General features: G+C 34.5%; 1 protein-coding gene across 5 annotated transcripts in view; it reads right to left on the bottom strand.

The window, feature by feature from the left end:
- shd (cytochrome P450 family 24 subfamily A member shade) overlaps positions 1-26,882 on the bottom strand; it is a 93,962-nt gene that overhangs the window by 56,722 nt on the left and 10,358 nt on the right. The window contains exon 2 of one of the 5 annotated variants that reach the window (XM_073981841.1): positions 1,246-1,291. The exons of the other annotated variants lie outside the window; for them this stretch is intronic. The gene's annotated coding sequence lies outside the window, so the exon portion shown is untranslated. The remainder of the gene's footprint in view (positions 1-1,245; positions 1,292-26,882) is intronic. 5 annotated transcript variants of the gene reach the window in all.

The raw sequence follows: 26,882 nt of genomic DNA on the forward strand, positions 1-26,882 counted from the left end.
ACAATACTTCTCGATATGGTATTGTTAAAATTTACATTTTGTGTTCTATGTTTTAGGTATGAATAAATCCAGTTGACACTCCTGTTAGTAAATCCTAAGCACTCAAGTTTTATTCGTAAAAGCTTGTGATTTACTTTATCGAATGCTTTGCTGAAGTCCGTGTAAACAGCATCAGTTTGCTTTCCTTGAAGAAAACCCCGATTGATTGTTGTGGAAAAGTGAAGTAGGTTAGTTGCTGTAGAGCACTTTTTCTGAAAACCGTGCTGATAGGGAGACATGAGAGAACTAACATGGTGGTAAATGTTATCCGTGATGATTTTCTCAAAGAGCTTTGGAATCACACTTAATTTTGCAATTCCACGATAATTAGCAATATCGGATTTATTTCCACATTCACAAAGCCATTCACATGGCTTTTGGACGAAAAAGTGGAATTAATAATATCGTAATTTTTTATGCCTTACAATTGGTAACACTGATCGCAAAAACTATTGTTTGCTGAAAACCTTCCTAAGCCGTTGAAACTATGTTGCTTATTCTCTTTTGTCTCGGTCCAAACCTGCGTGAATTTCATTAAAAAATTTCTTGAAATTATGCGTTCTTATATCGAATTTCCCACTACAGCAATTTCATGATTTTACAATACTATGTCCAGGTCCACACTAGAGTGATTTCATGGAAAAATTTCATGAAATTATGTGTCTCTAGATCGACTTCCATATTACTCTACTATGGAAGTCGATCTAGAGACACATAATCATAAAATTGCTGTAGTGGGGAATTCGATTTAAGAACACCTAATTTCATGAAACTTTTTAATGAAATGCACGTTAGTGTGGACCGGGACTATGGAACTCGATATAGAAACGCACCATTTCGTGAATATTTTTAATGAAATTCACGACAGTGTGGACCGGGACTTTATAATATGTGTTGATCGTATGTGCTGCAAAATATGAGTATGCTTGTACGGAGCTGTTTTGTTATAGCAACAATATTAAATAGCATTAGCTTCGCTAGCAACATTTTTGTATAATGTGTTTCTACGTGTTGCCGTTGTTCATTGTTGCTATACATATTTTGAAGAAATTTAGCAGAAAAAGCTGCAAATTTTCGATGCTTTGCTAATATGGCGCTATCTTTTTAAACCATGATTTAAATACATTTGGCACTAGGCTAGCACAAAAGGCAAAAACGTTTTCCGAAACAAATCGTGCGTGCACTATTATTTGATTGATTGCTTACCGTGGATACACATTTAAATGTTACATGTGATTGATCGATCGCTTACCTGTAAACAGAAAAAAAAAATATTTTTATATTTAATAAACTGTTTTTTTTTAATTTTTAATATATTGGGTTTAGAACAAAAAATTATTTATATAATAAGTTAATTAAAAATGAATGAATTAAAAAATATTTCGTGGTGGTTATTTTTTTATTATAAACACACATATTTCAGGTTATCACAATGTTATGATGATAAAAATCGCACACAAAAGGGTAGTGTGTCAGTCGGGTATGCGGTCGGTCGGCAAAGCAATCAGCAGTTCTTTAAACATTAACTGTATTGCAGCAACAAAAAAATAATCACATACCGGCTTTACTTACTTCCTAATTATCGTTCAAGGTTATCGTCACAACGATGAACAGCAGAAGAAGAACCTGTCATAAATGGGGAAACTGAGGAGAAGCGTTGCTTTGGCCATAAGGGTACTTAATAAATATTAAAGTAATGTTGTTTGTTGCTCTTTTTTTTTTGAAACATTTATCTTGTCGTATATTAACCAGTTTTCAGTTAATATATTTTAACTTCTTAATTCACATTTGAAAATGTTTAATAATAAGAACTAATCGAATCGCAAGAGAGAGAACGAGAATACGATATATGTAGAACAATCTTCTATGAGTATTGCAAAAACCTGAATTTCAGGGAATGTGTTTTAATTTCAGAAATCGTTTCTAAACATAAATTTTGCATTTGCCGGAAGTTAATGCCGCACTGGACCGGCTATTTGATCCCACAATAACGGAAGCCACAAATTGTCACAATCATAAATATGCCTACAATTAAATTTTAGTATTGTTTTAAAATATAAATTAATTAACATAACTGGCTATTTGCAAATAGCATTTGCTTCAATTTTATTAACCGGTTAATGACAAAAAACCACAAAGTGAGATTATTGATGAGGGTGTGTGTGCTAAGTGTGTTCCATGTTAAAATATGCCAAAACCAGTTGTGCCTGCTATAGGGTCATTTTAAAGATTTTGAACTTTTGGCAAGTTCTTAATCTTCTGTTAGCGTACCCGGCTTAAATAGTAATGCTTCAACAAGGTATGAAGCTATTAAAACAAAATATGCGAATAAAATCTAAGAATTTAAAAATAACTTTTGTATTAAAAATATTTAAAATTTGGCAAACATTTGCCAAATCACGTAGGTAGTTTAGTTACTTATGCAAAGAAGACAAAAGTTGGGCTTTGATTAAAGAGACTAACATTTATTAATGATAAATTATTTTATTTTATAAAGTTGTTGGTGTGCACTAGGTCGACGAAAACCATTCACATTAAAAACAAAACCAGCTTTCTGTTAAAATCTGGTCTGTTCCAGAACTGCAAGAATCTATTAATTTTTACTATTTATTCCGATAACATAAAGGAAAAATTTTTATCGTAGTGAAATGCTAACAATTTCGTTAATTAACGAAAATTTTCGGTAAGTTAACTACCAAAATAAAGCTGTTGCCAAATCCTACCGTTAGCAACAGTGCTGTCAATTTTTATTTATACTTTTCATTCACAATTTTGCGCGTTATTATTACCGATTTTTGTCTGTAACTCAAAAATGAGTTACAGAATTCCACTACAGGTTCTGGCAATCAGAGCAATCATTTATACATACATACATATTTACAAACTTCAATTTATTTTATTTATTTTTGTTTTCAACTTGCAAAATCTTTAAAATGAGTACAAATTAATTAATTGTGTATCGCGTTAGAAATGTTGTTTAATTAATTCTCTTTCTTTTAATCCAGAGCACTAACTTGAGAACGTGACGATAAAAAAGGTATCATAGCCTCCACCATAGTCCAAAGCAAGCGGTATAGTGGCATGAAGTACAAGTGAATATTTCGTCTTGGAAAGTAAGATAATCTAATACCTTATATATAATAATAAACCTTATATATGAAATTTTATGGCGATCGCTTAACGTTAATCCGTGCCAACCGAATCTAAGGCAAATTTTCACAAAAATTCTATAAAGGCCGCAATTATGGTAATTTTTATACAGATGGTCGTCACCGAGTCGAACACCATCACTCCTCAACGAGCCGATTCAACCCGATTCGACTACTACTTTATCATAATCGTCTCCATTCAGTGCCGAAAAATACCGATGGTTCTTCCGCTGCGATTCGTTCTCTTTTGCGATTCGTTTCTTCTTGCCGATTCGTTCACTCTAATCGAGTCCTCCCCTCCTGAAGATACGTTCGCTCTGCTGCCTAATCATATTCGACTCTTTTCTTTTCAGAGAAGAATTACTTGATCGCCACCCAGCCGATCACCATCACCCAGATGATCTTCACCTAGTTGAAAACCATCACTTGTCAACGAGCCGAAACAAATCCTGACTATCTGACCGACTACCAAATCCTGTCCACTTAATCATACTCTCCTCCTTTAAGTGCCGAAGAAGACCGATACTTCATCCTCTACGCACCACGAATCTCCCGTCGAAGCTCTCGTTCTGGATTATCTCACCTTGAGCAAGTGAATAATTTTTATTTGGATTTGGGAATTAAAATCAATGTCGCGAAAAGTAAAGCATTATGCTTACGAAACGCATCCGGAGAATGCAAACGGTTCGTGGTTCTACAAAGCAAAAATTTAAAATGTTTGTTTTGTTTATTGTTGAAGATTCAATCTCATTTCGATTGCTGAAGTGGAGTATTCCCCCATTGGCTCAACTTCATTTATTACCCTCTATTACAGAGAGTAATGTTTTTTCAAAACGAACTGACAGTGTTGCAAAATTTTACTGATCGCTACCAATATCATGATTTCATCCCGGCGAAGGGAATTATCAATTGGCTTCTCAGTTTTTGAAATGATGCCTTTTTAGTGAAAACCCGAACTCTTTAAGTGTCTAGTATTCCCAAATGAATGAGAATCACACTCACTTTTCGGCTTTTCCAAAGAAACACCAAAATCAAAATATTCTGCAACATGTCAGCACGTATCAACTAAGAATTCGTCGAATTCTGTGAGTTGAAAATAACATCACCACAGTTGCCTGTGATGTTGTTATTGGAATTTTGTTTTTAACAAATCTCCATTTGCCCGTGCCTCGGCTGTTTTTTGTTTGTTTTGTTTATTATTGAAGATTCAATCTCATTTCGATTGCTTGAGTGGAGTATTCCCCCATTGGCTCAACTTCATTTATTACCCCCTATTACAGAGAGTAATGTTTTTCAAAACGAACTGGCAGTGTTGAAAAATTTTACTGATCGCTACCAATATCATGATTGATAATTGATAATTCCCTTCGCCGGGATGAAATCATGATATTGGTAGCGATCAGTAAAATTTTGCAACACTGTCAGTTCGTTTTGAAAAACATTACTCTCTGTAATAGAGGGTAATAAATGAAGTTGAGCCAATGGGGGAATACTCCACTCAAGCAATCGAAAAAAAAAATTTAAAATTATTTCTTCAGGGAAACGAAATTCGCTTTGAAAACTCATTTAAATATCTTGGTGTTAACTTCAATAAATTGTTAAAATTTTATAATCACGCTAAAGAGAAAGAATGAAGGGATCGTTTGCCACATTGCTGAAATTAAATTACTCCTATACTAGGTAAGTATAAGACCTTATCTATGCTTTTCCGATTTGGTCCACCATTTCACCAATCGTTATGAAAGAAATTGAAGTTTTTGATAGAAGTATTATTCGGAAATGCATTGCAAAGAACTATAAATCGGAAAGCAGGAGATTTTCAAATGAAAAGTCATCAGTCGTGCGCATTGCAAATTACGCCCAAAATTTGTACGGAGTCTCAAACATTTTAAGGGGAACAAATTTTCAGTTGGACCAAAATCGGAGAAAAAATTGTAAAAATTGAATATTTTCAAAAGTGTTTTGCTATTTTTTCCATTAAGAACCGTTCATAGACATTTCGCATGTTCCAGAAAGCTGTTTATTGATGCCTTTGCTACATTATTGTAGTTGGTTGTTTTCTTGAATATTGAACGGTTTAGTATCTGTGGACCAGAACCAGACAAAACAGGATACAAATCACATTTGCTTTGCTATTTTGACCTTTAAGAACCGTCTGTACAGAGTTCGTATATTCTAGAAAGATGTTTATTAAGATCTGAGGTACATTTGTAGTTGGTTTTTTGCTTCAAATTTGATCGGTTTGATAGCTGTATAACAAAACTTGAGAAAAAATTTTAAAAGAAATTTGATCATGGTGATTTTGACCTTGCAGATGAAGTTTAATGGATTATATGTGTTCACAATTTTTGTTCTTTAAGACAAGAGCTACAACTTTGCCTCTGAAATAAACTCAAATTTCCTAACGGTTTGGACGATATAGTCCTGACTAAATGATCCTTTTTACATCACAGCCTCAAACCTTTGGAGGCCTATAACCGCGAGACACGTGTCCTCTCTTTTTTGGTCTTCTATCATGCTGCGGTGTCAGAATATGGTTAATAATTTTCGTGTTGCACAGTGTTATTTACTTTTTTATAAATGATTCTATTCCGTTTTTCTTTCATTAAAGTCTGTTATGCATTTCTTGTATTTGGAATTTTGTGTGTACCTATGCGTCTGTTGTTGCTTTTGTGTTTGGTATTTCTGGTATTTGTGGCTTTTGCGTTTGTATTTATATGTCATCCAAACAAATATTTGTTTGCAGGACCCAAACATATGTTATGTTAGGGACTGTTGAAAACATATATATGTATGTTTGCTGCAAAATATGTTAGGACATATTTTAGAGAGGACTTGTTTTCTTCCGTGTATACAAGTGAAAAATTATTAAAATTAAATGATGTGGTTAGCTGATGGTCATTTTAGCCAATGCTATTTCATCTGTTATTAACAGTGTACTACTACAGTGTCAATATTATAATAATTAATAAATAAAATAATGATGTGGGATCTTTAAAGTCATAACAAAAATGCTAAATTTGCATATAAATATGCACAAATTGTATTATATAATATTATATATTAATAATTAGTAGAAATTTTATTACTAAGAATTGTAACTTTCCTATGCAAATATTCATCACTGTAAATTGTTAAAGACAGGTTGGTGTGGTGATGACGAACCACGATTATCACGATAGCGGTAAATGCACTTTCATTGAACATCGTCATTACAACATTTTTACAATTCGTATGGTCACAATCATAAGCTACCAGAATTGATCGATGAAGTGGAATTGAATTGATATGGCCTTATCGAATTTTACGATCTGCATTGTTACCTCCCTCTGGGGAGAAGTGATACATGCGGTGCTACAGGGGGTAAGCCATCATATTTAGCTTCATTGAACGAATGCACTAACATTTACAACGAACTTAACGAGTATTTTGACTTTTGTAATGAGCGTTTGTTCATTGGATCGATCGTTGGATAAGATCGTGTGTAATTTTGTTAATGTTCAACTTGTTTTGTTGCCGCTTTTTGGTCTTTTTTTTTTTTGGTACGTTTTGCCGGTTTCGGTTGGGATGTTAATACCCAAACCAACAACAACAAAAAACTGCTTTGTATTTCATTGTGGGTTTCTTGATATAGCAACAACAATAATAATACAATAATGTTTAATAATAACATGCGGACGTGCTTCTGTTGTTATTGCCCATTATTAGTTATTACTATTGTAAATTATATTTATAGATTTATTTTTTGCATGATATTGACATTTATTCGGACTTCCTAACAAATGCCCATATCATCATATCGGGTAATAAATCAAGGCAGACAGTAGTGTAGTAGCCAGTTAATTGTACAAACTGGTTATCGGTTGAAGGAGGTGTGAAGTTACGATTGTTACATTGTCCATCACTACAACTGTAATCTCAATTGTTTAATATTATTATCAGTGTGTATTTACTTGGACTTACACGTTTCATTAATAATTATCACCTCCAACCACCATGGGTATTCCTCCCTTCATTGATAAGTTTCGTAGTGTGGACTTTATAACGAGTATGAACATCGTTTACTGAGCGGAGCATACATGCCACTGGGTAGGTAGGTATTTGGGAAAATACTATTCTACACTTGAACTTGAACATGTAAGCTCCCCCCATCAACACTTTTATAGTTAGTTATTATTGTTGTTGTTGCTGGTGCTGTTCTCGTCGTCGTTATTGTAATGATGAAATGGTGATGACCCACTGCCATATTGTTTGGTTGTTAATATTTGCTCCATGCAATTAATTACACAATGCTACAAAAATATTCGTGTAGTATTCTATAAAAAAAAGCTTTAAGCAAACGATTTGAAAATTGTTAAAGATGCTTTCAATTTCCAGAAGAATGTCGACGTATTTGAAGGGGAATACAAATTCATTAATTCATTAATTAAAATATCGTGGTAATACAAAACCTGACATAACACTACTTTATATGAAGCCTTAAAACAATCAGGTGCTAGAAACATATATGTAGAAGTGCTTCGCGGCACGTCTCCAGCCATCCGATTTTGTGTAAAGAATATTTTTTACAAAATTGATCAAAACTCGAGTACTCTTACTCCGCGTATTGTACATATATACATCTATATGTACATATGTATGTACAGACGAAATGATCTATAACCAATAATTCTCTATAATGAATTTAAATTTAAAAATTACGCAGCAGCTCCGTTGTACAGAAATATAATTTTTAATTTCGTTGTCCAGTGTCTTTTCAGTTTTTTATGACATCGTTGTGATTCCATTGTGTCTGATTGACTTTAACAACGAAATATTTTTATCACATTGTTAAATATTTATTAAAGCGTTTAAATCATATTTACAGTCAAATAATACCATTGTAAATTTGACCATGACCATCGGGAGCGACAAAATTTTCCTTACCTTAACCCTTCTTGGCCGGTATAAATATATATGTTTTAATAAAAATAAGTAACAAAAAATCAGTCGGATTTTCCGACAGCTAAATATCCTTAACTTATGACTAGAAAATAACAGAAGTGGTGGACTATGAACTGATCCCTTATTAAAAAATATCATTTTCGTAGGTGACAATGGACGTTTTGGATGTTTCTAGCATAGGTAGCAAGGTACGTACATATTTGAGTAAGTTATGTCAAAAATGTTCTTAATGTTGTTGGGTAAATTATTATAATAACATTTTATTACAAAGGGGTTTGACTTTTCCATAAAGCATAGACGGCATACAGAAATAAGGCGCCATGAAATAACATCCCAAATTGAACACCAAAAAAAAGGCCCAAACATGTATATTAGGGATATAACCAAAAAAAAAACCAAATAACTACAAAAACAGAAATGCGAAAATGAAAATATTTTTGTAAAAAAATCGCGCGATTTTTTCAAAAATATTTTCGCATGGGCGCTTTTCTTTTTTATAAAATCATTTGCAATTTTTTAGAAAAACTTTGTATTTTCTAAAATTTTGAAAATATTTTTGTAAAAAAATGGCGCGATTTTGACAAGAATATTTTCGCCTACGACACTTTTCGGGGTTATAAAATTATTTGCAATTTTTTAGAAAAAATTGTATTTTATAAATTTGTGAAAATATTTTTGTAAAAAATCGCGCAATTTTGTCATAAATATTGTCGCGAGTGGCACTTTTCGGTTTTATAAAAGTATTTGCAATTTTTAGGAAAAACTTTGTATTTAGTTAAACTTTGACATTTTTTTTGGAAATTGCGCGATTTTTCCAAATATTGTGAAAATACAATTGCACAAAATCGCGCGATTTTCCAAAAATATTTTCTTTTTTATCTTTACAAAAACATTGTACTTTCTAAAATTTTTAGTATACATATATTTCTCCTCCAAATCTGTTTTAATGAAGGAGAGTAGAAGTGGTTTCAATATGTTAAAATTATAAAAAAGTATAGCCATCAATTAGTTAGTTATTACAAACTACTGTATGAATATCTTTAAAAATACACCCCAAATTTGTTGCCCCATTTACACCCCAAATTTATGTGAATAAATATTTTGGGGCTTAAATGAATAGTTTGGTGCCTAATTGTATTTTCGGTGTTTGGGGTGATATTGCATTTGTCAAATGCATCCTATACAAATGCATTTTAGCCCAATGAAATTTGGGGCATAAATGTAATATTTTTTCGGGCCAAATTTCCTAGTTTGGGGCATTTTTCTGTTGGGGCCATTTTTCAAATTGGGGTGCTATTTCATGGGGCCTTATTCGCCGCATAGACGAGTGTCTTCATGGCATGGGTTCCTTGATGGAGATCCCTGGTATCCAAGTATGAATTTTGCGGCTGTTCGCATGGATTGGCCAACACTTTGCCACTGTTGTCAATAATTGGCCACTGTGTTGATATGTTATCGGAACTAAGAGTGCTTTTGTTAAGCAATCGGGCCAGTTGAGTGGTATATGCTGTGGCTATCTGTCTCCTACTGCTAACTACCATGTTTTGCTACTGCGAAGCCTATCAGTCGTATTCCTTTGTGAGATCTTTCATTGTGGTACTGAAATTCCCGACTGTTGGGCCAAAGATGTTCTCCTTTCTACCTTTGGAATTAGAATCGCCTAGAATAATTTTATTGTTATGGGCAGGTCAACGGGTATATGTTTCTTCTTAGCGCTCGTAAAATATATCTTTGTTCTGCTCGTCCTTGCCTTCAGTGAGAGCATGAGCGTAAATAAAACTGCTGTTGAAAAATTTAGCTTTTATCCGAATTGTAGCAAGTCTTGCAGTCACTGCGGTGAAGCTGGAGACCAGATGTTTTAACCTCCAAACGCATGCTCGCACAATGGTTCAGGAATCGATTTTCCTGGTCAAAATCCCAATTTTTGTCAATTTCCATTTGGGATTTGATAGTAAATATATTGAAACTAAGAAAACCAAAAAAATATTTTAAAATAATGGAAGGTGTGGGTGTGGTGTGTTCCTAAAGGAGAACATTTTTTCCCAATTTTGGAAAATACGTAATTTTTGCAAATTTCTGGAGCTATTTCTTGGTGTTTATTGTTTTTTTTAGGTATGTAGGATTGTTGCCTTTAAGGACCGTTCTAATAAATTACCGTAGCGTTTACACGTATTGAACTGTTTTATTTTTCCTCAGGTACTAAGTTTTAGTGAAATTCCTAATTCAGTGGACTAGAACTTTTAGGGAACATCATAATACAATTTTTCGTTTTCGCAGAATGTATACTTTTGTATAGAGTTGGGCAATCTAGTTCCCGGAACGGATCGATCTTTCTAGTTCCTTTTCCCAAAAGGAACTAGTTCCTTAATATAGTTCCATAGTTCCAAATAGTTCCGAGAGCGATATAGTTTAATGAATCTCTCTCTTTCATCGTTCTTTCTGTTTCCTTCGTTCCAAATAGTTCCGAGAGCGAAATATATCGTACCTTTTGTTTTCTTTGTTTGTTGGAATTGACATAATAATAAATGAATTGCAGCGATGTTAGGTGTATGTTATTTATATTTATTTGCCAATGTAAAATAAGAAAAATTAACGCAACGAAAAAAGATCGACGTAGGTGAGGTGATACATTAAAGGAATGAGGTGAACAAAAGGAACTATGTGAACTAAAGGAACTATATAAAAGAAAGAGCTGGATATAGTTCCAATAGTTTCTCATTCGGAATAGTTCCTTGGAACTAGTTCGTTCCGGAACTACACAACTCTACTTTTGTACCACACCCGTTCCGTTCGTTCAACACCTTTTAAACTTATTGAAGTTACATGGCTAAAAATGTGTGTTTTTTTCATACATTATAGCTTTATTACCCAAATTAAATTTTTCCAAATATATGAGTTATAAGAGTTTTATGAAAACCGAAAAAGTATTTTTCAATTTTTGATCAAATTAAAAAAATCTACACTGAAAGAAAATTAGGTTGTATCAATGAAATTTGTCATTGATTTTGAACCAACGTAAGACTTCATTATATTATATCATTATTGCTTCATAGTATAAATGTGAAAGTTTCGTAGCAATAATAGAATTGTATCTTCTAACTCAATGAAACTCTACGTTGGTTCAAAATCAATGAAACATTTTTCTTTCAGTGTACAAAAAATTAATTTTTTCCATTTTTATGGTTTGTTTACATTGAAAAACTATAAAAACACTACTATTTTGATGCAAAATATGAAAAAAACTCAAAATTTAAACTTTTACCTTGATTTCCTCTGCAACTACTAGATGTAATTTGATCGTTTTTGATATATCGGTTGATTGTGTTATCTGTCGAACAAAAAAATTATGAAAGTATTTCTATCCATTCAAAAGTTATAGAGTTTTGACCTGGAAAAAATTGTTCTGAACCACTGTGCGTCATCATAAGGTGTTGTTGCAACGCCTCTCCCCATTCATCGCATTTTCTGTATGGCAGTATATTTGTTTATGCTTATTTACACCATAAAGATCTAGTCCTTCATCGATCGATTTTTCTAAATATTAGGTTTTACGAAGATGGTGGAAGCAAAAAATAACAAATTTAAATTTTTGCTTAAAAAAACTGACGTTTCTGGTCATAAAACGGGCAAAAAAAATTTAAAAATAAAATCGTTCGATGAAAGACTAGTTTTTGATGTCCTTAAAAGCTAACAAAATTATATGAAAATAGGTTTATTATTTATTGAGCTAGAGTTGGCACCGTTTTCAAATGTGATTCCGAGAAAAACACATTTTAAGTCAGAATGAACTGATTCACACAATCAATTTTTCCCTTTTAAATTTTTTTCCCCTTTCACAAAACACATTTTAAGTCAGATGAACTGTTTCACACAATCAATTTTTCCCTTTCATACACTCTTATCTCCGATCGAATTGAATGTTTTATCACCTATTCTATGTTAATTATACTTTAAAATAGGCCAATCCTTTGTTTTAGATTTTCTGAAATTTACAAGTGGGGGTCACCTCTAAAAGACTTTCTGAGGTGATCATCTAAGGTATTATTTTTTTTTATCCAAAAATTAAACACTCTCAGCAGTAATCGGATAAAGGATAAAGGAGCTCAGTCGTCTCTGTTCTCTTCACAAAGTAATGTGATCTGTCCTCTGTGAGTTATACGAGATAGCCACTTCAATACCAGAATTCGTTTAATAATCTGCCAGAAGGAAAGGTCGCCATTTGACTTAACCGTATGTTATAGAGTTCACGTTAATGCCATCCAAGCAGGTCTTAAAACGCTCCCTCCAATTTGTCATTTTAACATTAAGATCCCTTATGTTTGTCTTGAAGATATCCCATTGTTAATAATATGCCATATTATAAACCGGATAAGCCTGTTTTTTTGTATATTTATGCTCTCCATAATGTTTGCACCATTATAGCTTTTTCATCTTTGTTTACGTTCATCCTCCATTCGACTGCAGACTCATTTTCCACCTTATATTAAGAATGCTTTATTGTAGGAAAATTAAATAAAGTACCCGACACTTGCTTATATTTTTCTTAACCATGTCTGTAAATCCATTTAGTTCTAAGTACATACTTTTGACTTAATTATTTTACCGGCTATGTGGAGTTCACGTGATCAAATGCAATGATCACATCCACACCCCATCAATAAGCAACCACAAACATGTATGTATAATGTACATTTGTATGAAAGCGTAATGAATGCATGGAAGTTACTACAACAGCCCTCTTTTAGAATGGAAAGTGTTAAAATAATTCTTTAATTCAATTAAATTTACATCAACAATAACATAAGGCATTTTCATGGAGGGTCGGTCCGCCAATACGCATACGCAACAAATTCTTTACGAGATCATATTGGACATACTCACATGCTTAACTACCGACAGAGCTGAATACCAACATGTCGTAACAAGTGAACCCCCTAAGTACAATATACATATTTATGTACGTAAATGTATGTATGTACTAATTTTCCAAACATACATATATGAGTGTGTTTTAATGTTTGCTCATGTTTGTTTGCAAACATCTCTCGTTTCTTGTGTATGTTTGTGTAAGTTTCGTGAATAAGTTTTGTTCGCACGAATGTCAAACAATACGAATGAAGTACATACATAATGATCACATCACATACATACTTCTGTATGAACGTTTGTATGTATGTTTGGTTGGTATGAACGGCAGTCAAGTAAACTCATACAACGACAACAAAAGCACAAATTTATACACCTTTTTTTTAAATTTCAAGTTCATTACCATCATCATTAACAATATCAGCGGCGGCGTTGCTGATGCCGCCGCCGCCAACGCCGTCTGTCGTCGTCATGATAATTTTGATTATGTGAAAAGAAAGAAGAAACCGAACAAAAACAATGGGGAGACAAATTATTGTTTAGTTTTTGTTGTTGGTCGGTGGTTGTGTTGTTATTATGTTAAGACCGTTCGCACGCCGGCTTAATTTAAATGGGAAGAGTGGATAAAAATAATGATCATTATACCAATACTACAACACCCAACACCAAGTAAATACAACTTGTGATCTACGAAGGTGATACAGTGATTTCAAATAGAAACATTTTCACAAAATTTTCAAAACCGATATTGATGTTGGCTTTTATTTTCAAATGAAAAGAAGAACAATGAAAGAGAAGCAACCAAGGTTTGTGGTAGGTTAGGGTTGTTTTATTGTCTGAGGTCGCATTTTGTTTTCTTTCGTTGCCGACATTATGTCAATGGGGAAATGTGTAAAAACTATTTTTGGAATTAACAGCTTCAGGTTGTTCGTAAGAAAATTAGGATGGACGAAATGATCAACTTGAAGTCAATTAGAGTGTTTTCTTTAAATGTGAAAGTGTTTTAGTTTAATGTGTGGGTTTTAACTGGAGGAAATGGAAAAGGGAGGAAATATACCAAATAACGGTCCTGACAGTCTTTAACATGGCAAAGCCCAGTACTTACATATATTGGTTCCTCTTTCATCTTAAGTGGGCACTGACCACTCCGTGGTGTCACCTGGGAAACAAAGGTAGTGAGCTAACATTTGTAGCGCATTGCTCCCATAGATTAGATTGGGAAACGGATTTGAAGTTGAAACATCTGGTCTCCAGTTTCACCCTGTAGATGAAAGACTTTCTACAATTTAGATAAAAGGCATAAGCATTTCGATATTCATAAGGTCAAGTGGATGTCACCAGATCAAAAAAAAAAAAAAAAAAAAAAAGAAACCAAATTGATCACGTTATGATAGATGGAAGACATTATCGAACGTGCTGGATGTACAATCGATCCGAGGAGCGAACATTAACTCGAATTACTACCGTGTTGCAGCAAAGGTAGGCAACGGATTAAATCAGAAGGTTGGTAGATCTCAGACGCGGTGATTAGTGAACTCTCTACGCAACGGATTAAATGTAGCAAATGAAGTACGAACAGACACAATACGAAAGATGGACATCGGAAAGCTACAATCACAACAGATATCCACAGCATATTCCTCCTTCGAAAACATATCAGCACAGTGGCCAAGTATTGTCCACTCCATTCAAACCTCCTTTAAATCCATACTAGAGGCCAAGAGAAGATTTCGACTCTGCAATCAGTGTTGTTGTTTTCCTGGTTGATTTAGTTCTGGCTCTATCTCCAGGTCCTGGAATGTGGCCGTTTCGATTGGTTGTTTCTCAGGGCATCCAATCAAGAGAGCATGCCATTGTGTTGCCAAAGAATCTTCGACTCCTCATGCAGATGGTCCACTGGTGATATGAGTAGGCACGCTGTTACAGTTCTAAGGGCAGTGGTGTGACAGGTTTGACTACTGTTCCATCGTGTTGCATACATTTTCGCGGACCAAGCTGGTGCGGCATAACTTACCTCACACCGACCTATCAGGTTATTTGTGGTCAACAAGATTTCTTTATCTACACTCCAAGTGCTTCCGGACCTTGTTATTGCATCTCAGCTTGTCGCAGATAGCTGTGGTATGCGAGGACGAAGTGAACAGGCTGTCGAATTTATCCCTAGGATATTGGGCTAGTTAGTGATCGGTATTCTGCTACAATCGACCAGGATTTTGTATTCTGTGTACTCTATGCAAACAACTGTAAAGAAACCCATTCAAACCAATGAATCCATTCAAACTGCCAATCCCACGACAGCGAGTTCTTTGTACTAGATTAACCCCAAACCAAATGCGTTTCGTTTAGCATCTGCGAACCCAAACACAACAACAACCAAGGAACTCATGGTATAACTGCTACCGAAGAGAAGAATTCCACTTTGCAGTCGGTTATTGTTGTTGTAAAATCATATTATATGTTTGTAACTTTGTGTTACTGCTTAACCTAGCTATGGTTCTACCTCTAGGTCTAGGAATGGGGCTATTTCGGTTGGTTATAACCACAAAGCTACTGGAGTTTGTTGAATAGGTTTGGCAGGGCACCCGAGCACGTATCGTAATGTAAGCATGCATCGCTGCACCGGAAGGATCTCCTCATGCAGATGATTCACTGTTGACATACGGAGGCAACCTGTTGCAGTTCTGGTTGAGTCCTAGACTAATACGTGTGGAGATGACGTGCAGTTATAATGCTATGCTGGCTATTTCTGATGTTGGGGAAGCAGTAAAGCCTCAAGAGTTTCATTCATCATTGCTTGTATTCTTACCTTTCATCAGACTTCGGGCACGATCATTACCATGGAGATACCTTAAAGACCTAACGCTTAGATGATTAAGCGCTGCTGATGGTATTTGCAACATTATGCATTGTAATTTGTGGTGGTTCCTCCTGGGAAGGAAGAGATCGAATGCGACGCAGTAATCTTCGCCCTGTCACTCCCGGGGTGCTGGCGTACCTTTTCGAATCAAAACAGACAAAACGCAGTCAAACATGACTGTGGTCCTTTCTTCCTTCCAGTGTTGGAGAGTGACTTAAACGTTGCCCACAATTACCAAATTCGGTTCCAATGTTGCAACTCTTCACATGATCTATCCCCTTATTATGCTTGTGCTCATCGACCTACCTGTTAATTTCCAGTGTCAGCTCGCTAACACTGGGGAGGATTGGCTTGACGAAGCTCTTCATGCTCATTTGCTAATATCTACGCTTCTGCTGGAAAATTTAGTCTCACTTCGAGTATTCTACCAGCAGGCTACTCGAACATCAGAAAGGCAGTTCTCAGAAGAGGTGATTCGTGAACTTTTTTGAAACTAGCCCAGTTAGCTTTCCCATAATTTATGAAAGTGTGGCGTTCAGATGTGATGGATTTTCGCGGTCTGCTGATGAAGACAACTATGGGGAGATGGTATGCAATCAGTAGCGAACTGCAGCTCACAATAGAGTTATCGAAAAAATATAGTTTGCGAAGGTAAAAAGAGAAATGGAAAAGCGGGTCAGAATGACCCCAGAAAATTTAAATATCAAACTGAATATTTTGGTATCCTCCTATAGAGAAGAAGAAAAGGTAATCTGGTAACACATACAGATAATGTGCTCAGGTTATGGAAAGAGCATTTTTCCAAACTGGTGGTATCCATTACTAAACAAGTCAACCATGATATGCAATCCCGCCCCATCAGGCAGCAATAAATCTACTGAAGATTAATAGGGCTGTGGTTTGCTAGCCAAGCTTTTCTAGACTGTAGGCGACACGCTTATAAAGTGTATGTATCAGCTAGATGCCACCGTCTAGCAAGAGCATCCTATGTCCAGTCCACAAGAAAGAAATAAGTCTACTCTCTATTGCCTGTAAGGTAGTGTCGGGAATAGTGTGTGAAGGACCAAAGACTATGGTCAATGAAATAATTGGACCATAGCAAATCCACCATTGATCAGATATTTACCTTAAGGCAAATAATGGAAAAGATTCCAGAGATGCAGATCGACTTACCATCTGTTTGTTGATTATAAAGCAGTCTTCGACAGCTCTATACTTTCAAAGCAATTCCAAGCCATATTTGAATTTGGTATTTTCGCAAATCTCATTCGGCTTTGTAATATGACATTAATTCATAACAGGTCCTCAGTTAAAATAGGAAAGCGCTTCTCAGAAGAGTTTAGTACCAATAGAGGATTCAGGAAAAGAAGCAGCATATCGTGTGATCTCTTCAGCCTCCTGCTGCAAAAAAGTTGTGCGAGGTGCAAGAAACGATACAATATACACAAATAACCACAAGTTAACAAAACAACATCATCGTCGATTTGTAGAAGAAGTAACTGACACCGTCGAAAAAGTTAAAAGAGAATCTGCTAAAGTAGACAACGTAGATAAGACCAAGTTGGTTTCGACGCGCAATGCATCCACTGAGACCAACTATTGAAATTGGTATATACAATTTTCAGTTAGTAAAAGACGTGATCTACCTCGGCATCGCCATAAATATAACAAATTGCTGCGGTTGTGAAATGAGAATAATAGTATTTGCCAACAGATGATTCTTTGGACTAAGTAAGCAGATTAAATAGGAAGCCATATCTATTTAAACAAAAATTTAGACTTTATAAAGCACTGATACCCCTGCTGATGGGTGGTTCCGAAGCGTAGGTTCTTACGCAAGCAGATAAGTGAGATTGACAATGTAGTTCCCGGAGCGGATACATTTTTCTAGTTCGTTTCCCCTAAAACTAAAAAAATAATATAAACAAAAGGCTGGATAAAAATCCAATAGTTCATTTTTCGGATTAGTTCCTTGGAACTAATTTGTTCCGGAACTACACAACTCTAAATAAGACATGGTGATACACAAAGGCTCCGAGGAAGTGAATAAGTGGAAGAATATATGAAAGAAACACGATATTCAAAATTTGGAAAGAAAAGCGACAAATACAGGGTAATGGAAATCTTTTCTTAGTTCGGCTTATAGGATAAATATTCTGTAGAGGGCCACCTAAGTATGAATGTAATAATTTAGAAAGTCTAAATAAGATTTTAGTTATAATTTTGTTATAAAGCTTGGCTCACGATCCCTCCATTACCCGAACTATGTACATTCTAAACCACAGTGTCTCATGGCAAATATTTGAGTAGACTTTCTAACGGCAATGGGGAATAACTGTTGTCATTTGATTTAATCATTATGCTGATGACGTTGTTTCTTTCCCTAACGTCTGCGTCACTTCACCACTTTTGTCACCCAATCTTGTGATTCTGATTGTGAAATAAAAAAACAAATCCCAAAGCCTCCAACCATAGCAACAATAACAACTCCCGTAAAGGAAGACAATTTGTTTATGTGAATTTTGTGCAAATTTTAGAGGAAAAAAACTTGCGATTTTTTTCTTTTCATTTTTTGGGATAGTTGTCAGTAGTGGTGAGGAGTGAGTGAGTGATAAGACCGTAGAATATAAACAAAAGTAAACACACAGACCACAACAAGAACAACAAAATAACATGCTATTCGTAAAATAAACAATCATTTAGAATTCATTGACCCCCGTCGAGAGTATAGTGTGAGCGAGTAGTACATTTTGCGGAAATTTGATACAACAAATATTGTTTTCGCCAATTGTTGTTGTCGGTTGACTAGCGAAACAAATATTCCGACCAATAGGTATGTTTTTGTTGTTGTATTTCTTTTTTTATGGGAAAATTTGCGACACGCGCTTGTTATTATGATTTGATAATATGGAATATCTGATTCCCATGTGAGGAATCTCAGATTCAAAAGAGTCGTCATGACACATGTTTTGCGGGCTATAAAATTTGAGATCTTGGAATTTATTATGTATGTATGTATGAACATATTAAGTTAAATTTATTCGTGTGGTATCAGGTGTTTAGATACCAAGTTATCGATATTTGGAAAAACAAGTGTAAATGATATTAAGTTTAGTTATGATTTTTTATACATATAAGGAAAGTTTTAGATGTTGGGAAAATGTAAAAGGGAGATCGTTACCATTACCGAGGTATAAACTTCGCTTAGCTTTTACGGCAACATACTTGATTTTCTTAGACAACATCCGAATTATTGATTTTTTAGATGAAATTGTGATGGAAATGATATACGTAATCGAAAATATTAAAGCCGTTTGAGAAGCAGCCAAACAAGTGGTTGTTAGCTAATGACTGCTTCATCTGTATATTATTAAGCGACCAAAAAGTGTGGAATTGTGGAGCGTAAAAGAAGAGATTATATGGTCGCAGGAAACTTATTGTGAAAGCAGATACATATCGATGCCTTAGAAAATAGAATGTTTTAAGGGAAATAAAAGCTCTGTTCCAGAACTAAAAAGTTTTTACAATTTTTACCACTTTTTACACATTTTGCGTTCCCGTACTCAAAATTTATATGAAAATCGTTTACGACTTTTACAACTTTTACGACTTTTACCACTTTATAAAGTACGGGAACAGGCCAAAAAATAATTAATTTTTTGATACATCGATGCAGTTATTAGTAAATAGCGTATATCTAATTCCCTAAGAATTGCATTTAAACTTTTACCAAAACCCCGATGTATCAAAAAATTATCGTCGTTTTATCTCTCCTCAAAAATTTTAATTTTTTTAAGATACGAGGATGAGGAAAGCATCGACATGTAAAAACATACATTTTGGTGCAATATGTATTTTTGCAGACATCTCAGCGTCATTATAGACCGAGATATATGTGCAGTGTTATGACTCTTGCAGTACTGACGGTAGTTACGTAGTATTATCCTGTAGACATCAGTAATATGAGTCATCCAATGTCTGCATATTTTTGAAGCAAAAGCATAATTTCTTATCGTATATTTTACAAGCTCAATTTAAGTTTACTTTACAATTTCGACATATTTATGTTTCAACATTGTATGTGTCTTACTTTCAGAATTTAAAAATAAAACTACTAAAAAACACTTCCTTTTTATATTAAAATCTATAAATTCGTATGACATTCAACAAGAATGTCATTGTCACTGAACAACCAACCAAAGTTTGATAATATGCTTTCTGTTTTATCTTGTAACGGAAATGTAAAAAAAGAAAAACTGAAAGACCAACGAAAATTTGCTACTCTTTTGGGCTCAACATTGTATTGAAACTGATTTTACGTTACGACGACGTAAGCATACAAATCAAAGCCAGTTTGGTATGATATAACCATTGCGGGATTTATTTACTTCTATATTTGTATAGTATAATCGTCCTAACTCATCCATTTTTCGCCTGCTAGGAGGTTTTTATGGCCAAATCTGGCAAGGTTAGTTAGCTGACACCTCAGTCCTACCTAGTGATAATCGTTTAATTATTCCTTTCTTCCTTGGTTGGTACAGACGTTACCACAATAATACACAAGTCCAAATTATCGTAGAAGAAGATCAGGGAAAATCACTTGAACGCTCAACCTGCCCTCCAATACCTTTTAGTTGGACTAGACAAAAGTTAATGGATATTTATTTTTCCAAAACAAAGAAAAAAAACTGATAAAATTTAGCGAACCAGTTTTCCCGAACTAGGCTAGCAATAGGAATACAACTCACTACAAAATTGGGAGTCATATGAGCCGAAAAAACCATAACAAAGTTATGTAAACAAGCAACCTTTTGCATTACCAGTTAGCTGATAAATAACTGCGTAGTTCTTTGAAATTTACAAAGCACACACACACTTACTCTAATCATTACTAAGTAATGAGTAACGGTGGAAAATGTGTGTGAGTGTTCGACTACAAAAGCGAGAAAGTTCAACGTTCATCGTCGGCAAACAATTGTTTTTTAACAAAATTACGAAGATTAGTGTTTCTAATGTTCGTAAGGTTGTCGTTCTGATTTCGTTCCGATTTCTATTCGATTTTCGTAAGAGATTTTTTCATCCATTTCGTTCTGAATTCGGTCAACCACCATAAAACTTTCGTTACGATTTTCGATCCGAAATCGGATGTAGCCTCCGAAATTCTTACATATTTCGGAACGAATGGTTTGCTGGGTAGCGCGTTGAGATACAAAGAAATTCGCATGTTCAATTCCACTAGCGAAGAAAATAAAACTGTGGACGTGTTGAAATTTAACATTAGTTCACCACAATATTTCTAAAAATAGAATATATTTTTCGAATAGTAGCCATAGAATAACTACACAGTTCGTGCGACATATCCTTGTTAAAATAAAAACCCTTTTAACTCTTCATTTGGTAATAGGGGTTTTGCTGGGAAAGGGAGTAGAAGGATAAAGGACTCAAAATTGTTTTTTTTTATCATAGAATAACAAGCGAATCCGTAATCTCTAACATACGAATATGTAGCCTGTTGAATAGCTAACGTCTTGTTTAGGCATATTCAAAAGGACCACAACATATATTTGAGGCGCTCAGCGCCAGAACGGCCTAAATCACATGGTCATGTTTAGGCTATAAAGATCTATCCGGAACCAATTGAAATAAATATGAAAAAAGATCTCTATTGCATAACAGCAATGTTATAACTATTTTAGTATTTATTTCAAAAAGTTCCGTCTAATTCTTTATAGTCAGTTTGATTTTTTTGAGCATATGGATTAGGCCGTTTTGGCGCTGAGCGCCTCATTAGCCACTACTATGTTCAAGATTTCTTTGGCGTGAAATTTAAATAAGATATGAAATTACCTTTGCTGCTATAAGGCATAATTGGCGATTTTTTCAAAACCGGTCACCTAAAAACCATACATTATATAAATTTTATAAGAAGAGGAGATTCAGTAGATCGTACTGAATTGGATGGTTATTCAAAAAAGTATAGGAACCATGTGTGAAGCAATGATGCCACACTAAAAACTGTTGATACACATATGGCTTGAAATAACAGGACTAGGAGTCATTACACCAATTGTAGTAAAAACAGGTAAACTTTGAGCTCTCAAAGCACCTCAACAAATTTGATTGAACATAAAACCTTGGGCGAAAAAGACCACACATTCCTATGAAACAGTAATTTGGTAGAGTTAAAGTACATCAATAATAGACTGCCAGCAGAATTTTTCAAGACCCGTAGGCAGATGCTGATAAAGAGCATGCATACATTGATTATCAAAATTCGCCAAAGATTAAAAATTCAGTCTGCCATTTCCACAAGATAGATAGAAAGGGTTATTGTCGGGCATGACCTACCATCTGATACCCTGTTCTACTATACCTGGTTGCTAGCTTTCTGTTTTTTTTTTCATATTTGCGACATTTCAATAATTAATTGTATCAGATTGATCCATAAATATGTCTTGAAATATCATTACTGTATACACCGACGGACGTAAAAAGCTATATTGCTGAATATTCTAGACCTATTAGGATCGGTAAACGTAAAGGGGTATTACATTACTTCTGACTGAAATTAGGGATATGGTCGATTTCATCCGCCAAAAACTACTGCGGTTAAACTTAAAAATAGGGAAACTGTGGGATCTCGGTATATATTAGATGAAACTCTGTTAACTGACCACGCAAATCTACATAATTGACATCGTTTTTAATTGCGGATGGAGCGACATACATCGCTAAATCGCTTTATCTCGTCGAGACATGAAACATGATATACAACAATCGAGGTCTGCAGTGTTACATAAATTTTCGGAAAAACGAACTTATACAGGCATGTCACAGATTCCAATCGGAATGGTTTTAATTCCGTAATTTCATTTCGACCGTTTTTGTTTTAGCTTCTTCAGATTATTTGGTGTAAATAATAATATACATTTTTTAATAAAATTATAAAAAATATGAAATACATATAAATGACGTTTTCCACAAAAAAATACAATTTCACTTGCAAAATCAAAAGTGGTTTATTCCGAAAAAACCGTTTTCTGAAGAAGATAAATACGGAATCAATTCCACTTTCGATCGGAATTCGTTTCTGTGACATACCTGATAATACCCTTTTTACCATGTGGAGTAGGGTATAGCTACAGAAACATAAGTTTCCTACCTATCGCATATAAGATGCTGTCCGGCGTTTTGTGTAAGAGGCTAAAACTTACGGTCAAGGAAATAATACGCGGTTTTAGACCTAGCTAACTTGATAAGATGCAGGACAAAAATATCACCAGTTACAATAGGAGAGACTTTTAATACCAAACAACTTTTCAAAGATGGCGACAATCTCTCGTGTGAACTATCTAACATCCTAAATCACATGATATACTAAGATGTATACGATTAATAAGAAAAATAACACAATTTACACCCAAGAATCATGGTACTGACCTATGCAGATTACGTCGACATAATAGGTTGAAGATAGCGAGCCGTAATAGCAATGTTGGTCTGGCAATAAGACCACGTTTATGGAATCAGCATGAATGCATTCGGTATCTGCTTTGATATAAGGAAACAATTATGTGTCGGGTTTGTTCATAGAGAATTTTTTTTATTTTATTTTTTTGTTTAGCAGAGTTGGTAACTGAAGGAAGGGACCTACTTTGACAGTGGATCTTATTTTGGGTGTTATAAGGAAGCATGGACATGTCTACGAATAGATAATATTGCTGTAACCAAAAGAATAATTTCGGTAAAAGCTTCCAAAAGATTCTCGAACAGACCTTAAACTGCATTTAAACAAAAATATTGAAACTTTATGATGGAGGTACTCGATATAGCTCATTTTCGAACTTAAACTAAATTTGAACAAAATATTACGAGATCCAAAGATTGGGCTAAATCGGTTGCTACCTTCAAAAGATATCGCTCGTAACATTTTAGCGAACATATTTTAGCAAAAATTTACCATCCAAAATATTTTTACTGTTTTCTTAAGTAGTCTCCAGCTTGATTTATACGCTTTTTCATGCGCCAAAGCAATTGTTGAATACCTTTTTCCACTCCGATTTAGACACCTCCAAGACATGGTTTTTGAACGCTTTTACAGCATCTTCTGGCTACGAAAATCGTTGCCCACGCCTTTTTCTTGATATGCTGGAATCACATAAAGTCATTGGATCCGCAGTCCGTGCTGTACGGCGGATGACCCATCAATTCCACGTTTTGTCCGGTAAAACAGGCGCTGGTTTGAATCAGTGTGTGAGAGCTCGCATTGTAATGATGCAGAATGATTCGTCTTTTCTTGTTCGTTTTTAGAATTTCTCAGGAGACTTCTGGCTGTAGTGTACCACTCAGAATTAACCGTCCTACATTTCTGAAGCCGTATAGTCGCAACACGGTCAGTTTTGCCGAAGAAACGGGCAACCATTTGCTTCGAAGTACTTCTTACATGAACAACTTTCGTTGGAGTTGGTTCGCTTTCGAAGACCTAAACGGACGATTCATGTTTTGTTTCGGGCTCATAAGCCTATATTCAAGATTCCTCGTCTTTGACGATCTTATAAATGTCCTTTGAAGCACCGCGATTGTTTTTCTTCACAATTTCTTTGCACCAATCCACCAGAGCCTCTTTTTGAGCGATTGTCCAATTTTGCTGGATCTAACGAGAAAATCCATTTTTGCGACCATCTGTTCATACAATATTAAATGTTATTTGGTTGAAGAAATGCCGAAGAATGCGTCTATGTTACGGGATATAAAATGGTGATATTTTGATGAGTTTTTACCTAAGATTCCAAAAAATCTTAAATATAAAGTGATTCGATGAAAGAAGCTTCCGCACAAAAAGCTTTTTAAAGTTTTTATTTTTAAAAAATTCTCAAAATTTTTTGAAGTCACTGTAAGCAGATATTTCACTGAAAACAAGGTATAGGGACACACGGCATAACCAAAAAAATTATATGACCGTTTGTTTCTCACTAATTTTATCATCGTATTATTACATATGTATCTTTTTATATTTTATACAACTTTATTTCATATATCATAAAAATTAAAAGTGGTTTGTGCGGGAGCTTTTTTAAAATTTAAATGGAATAAAAGTTATTTCCGTCATTAATAGGCAAAAGGCCATTTATTCGTGCAACAGGAAATTATTTATTGAGAAAAGTTTTTTTCATTTCAACACGCGGTGTTGTGTAGGCCAGAAAGTTATCATGCAGCCCTCGTATCGGTTAGGTTATGCCGTGAGACCGAATAAAGATGTCACCAGTATGAAATGGCCAAGATTTCGATTAGATGACCAAGTGCAAGGCGGGTATGCTAACCATTACACCACCCTGACACATTTTCTTCCCGGTCGAAAAATCGATTTCATTTGAATCGAGTTTCGAAAGTTTTGTAAAAGTAGAAATATGTCGATTTATTGTCCCGTTTCGGTTGTATTTTCGTAATTTCGTCCGATTATATCGAAAGAAAAAAATAATAAATACAAAGTGTAAAAATTTAGTATCGATAGTGCCATCGATTGTTGGTGTTCCAGCGGTCTCATATCATAAAGCTAAAATAAAAATAGAATCTGAATGGACTCATTGATTGGAGATGGATCTAATCTAACTGTTCCACAAACATCCCATACGGGACAAGGGAGACTTTCCTCATATCAATGAGTGCCGATTCATATTAGCTCAATGATATGGGACCTACCGTTTATCGCCGAGTCCGAACGGCGTGTGTTAAGACACCACTTTGTATAGAAGTTTTACATGGCTAAAATACTCAGGAAATGTCGCCAACATTACTGAGGGGTATTTTGCCACCGTTGAAAACTTTGATGTTGACTGACCGAATCGAACCCACGACCTTCTGCGTGCAAGGAGGGTGTGCAACCATTGCACCACGGGATCTCCCCTTCTTAATTCCACTCTAAAACCAAAATTCCAAATGTAAGAAGTTCAATACAATTCTTTCTTATTAATAATACTCAATGTCCGATATCAAAAGCCGGTCAAAACAATATGACATTATAATCAATGTATAACAATAATGCGGAAATTAAATTACTGAACTACTAAATGAAATCCCAATTCTAGGAAATTTCATATTTCAACTGCAACTTAAAAACAATCGTGCTTGTCTCTGCTCCTCTCGGAATAATTTTTAATACAAAATAATTGAGCTTATCATTTTGGGTTTTGTACGAATTTTCAGAAATTTATTTATAACTTTTGAAAGCAAAACACACTATGAAACAAAAAACTGAGATGTGGATATTACGAAGGTATATATGAGTCACACTGTGTGATTTTCACAGAAGAAAACTTAATGTTTTTTATGAGAGAATAAATGAATTAGATTAAATTTTTTAACAGTGACCAAAAATTATTATATATGACCCTAGGTGTTCAAAGATAAGCTAAAAGAAACACGCAAATCAAATCAGAATGTTCTACATCCAAGTGAGCCAAATAATAACTGATTTTTAACCATAAATACGCTCCTGTATACGTAGTTGTTACAGTTTTCAAGCAAATCGGCGAAGGCGTAGGTACCCTAGAGGCGAAAGTTTCCTTTTATACCGTATCCATACACTTTTTGTGATCAAACAATGTTTGATGTATTAATTTTACTTTATAATTCTTTCCCACAACTTATCATTAGCAAAATATGATAAGGTGACCTTGTGTTTTAATTGTATGTACAAAGCTAATAAAACAATAACCACACCAAAACAATAACAACAAGAATTTTTCCCTGTAGAAATCTTAACAAAAACAAAACAATTTGCAAAATTTTTGATAACACAAAAAGTGCAAAATTGGCAAAAAAATCTGATAACAAAAATTTCACAATATTTCATTGATCAATGAACAACCAAAAAAATTTACGCCGCATTACATCTCTATCAGCTGTTCATTTCTTTGTTATTGAATATTATTTGTGTGCATTTTGTTTTTGGTTTTACTACTACGTACGACCTTTAATTGTAATCTAAAATTGACAATATTTAAACAAAGAAAACTAAATTCTTAGAA

Source organism: Musca autumnalis, unplaced genomic scaffold, assembly GCF_047663935.1.
Source record: "Musca autumnalis isolate F117 unplaced genomic scaffold, ASM4766393v1 scaffold_4, whole genome shotgun sequence".
Classification (NCBI taxonomy): Eukaryota; Metazoa; Arthropoda; class Insecta; order Diptera; family Muscidae; genus Musca; species Musca autumnalis.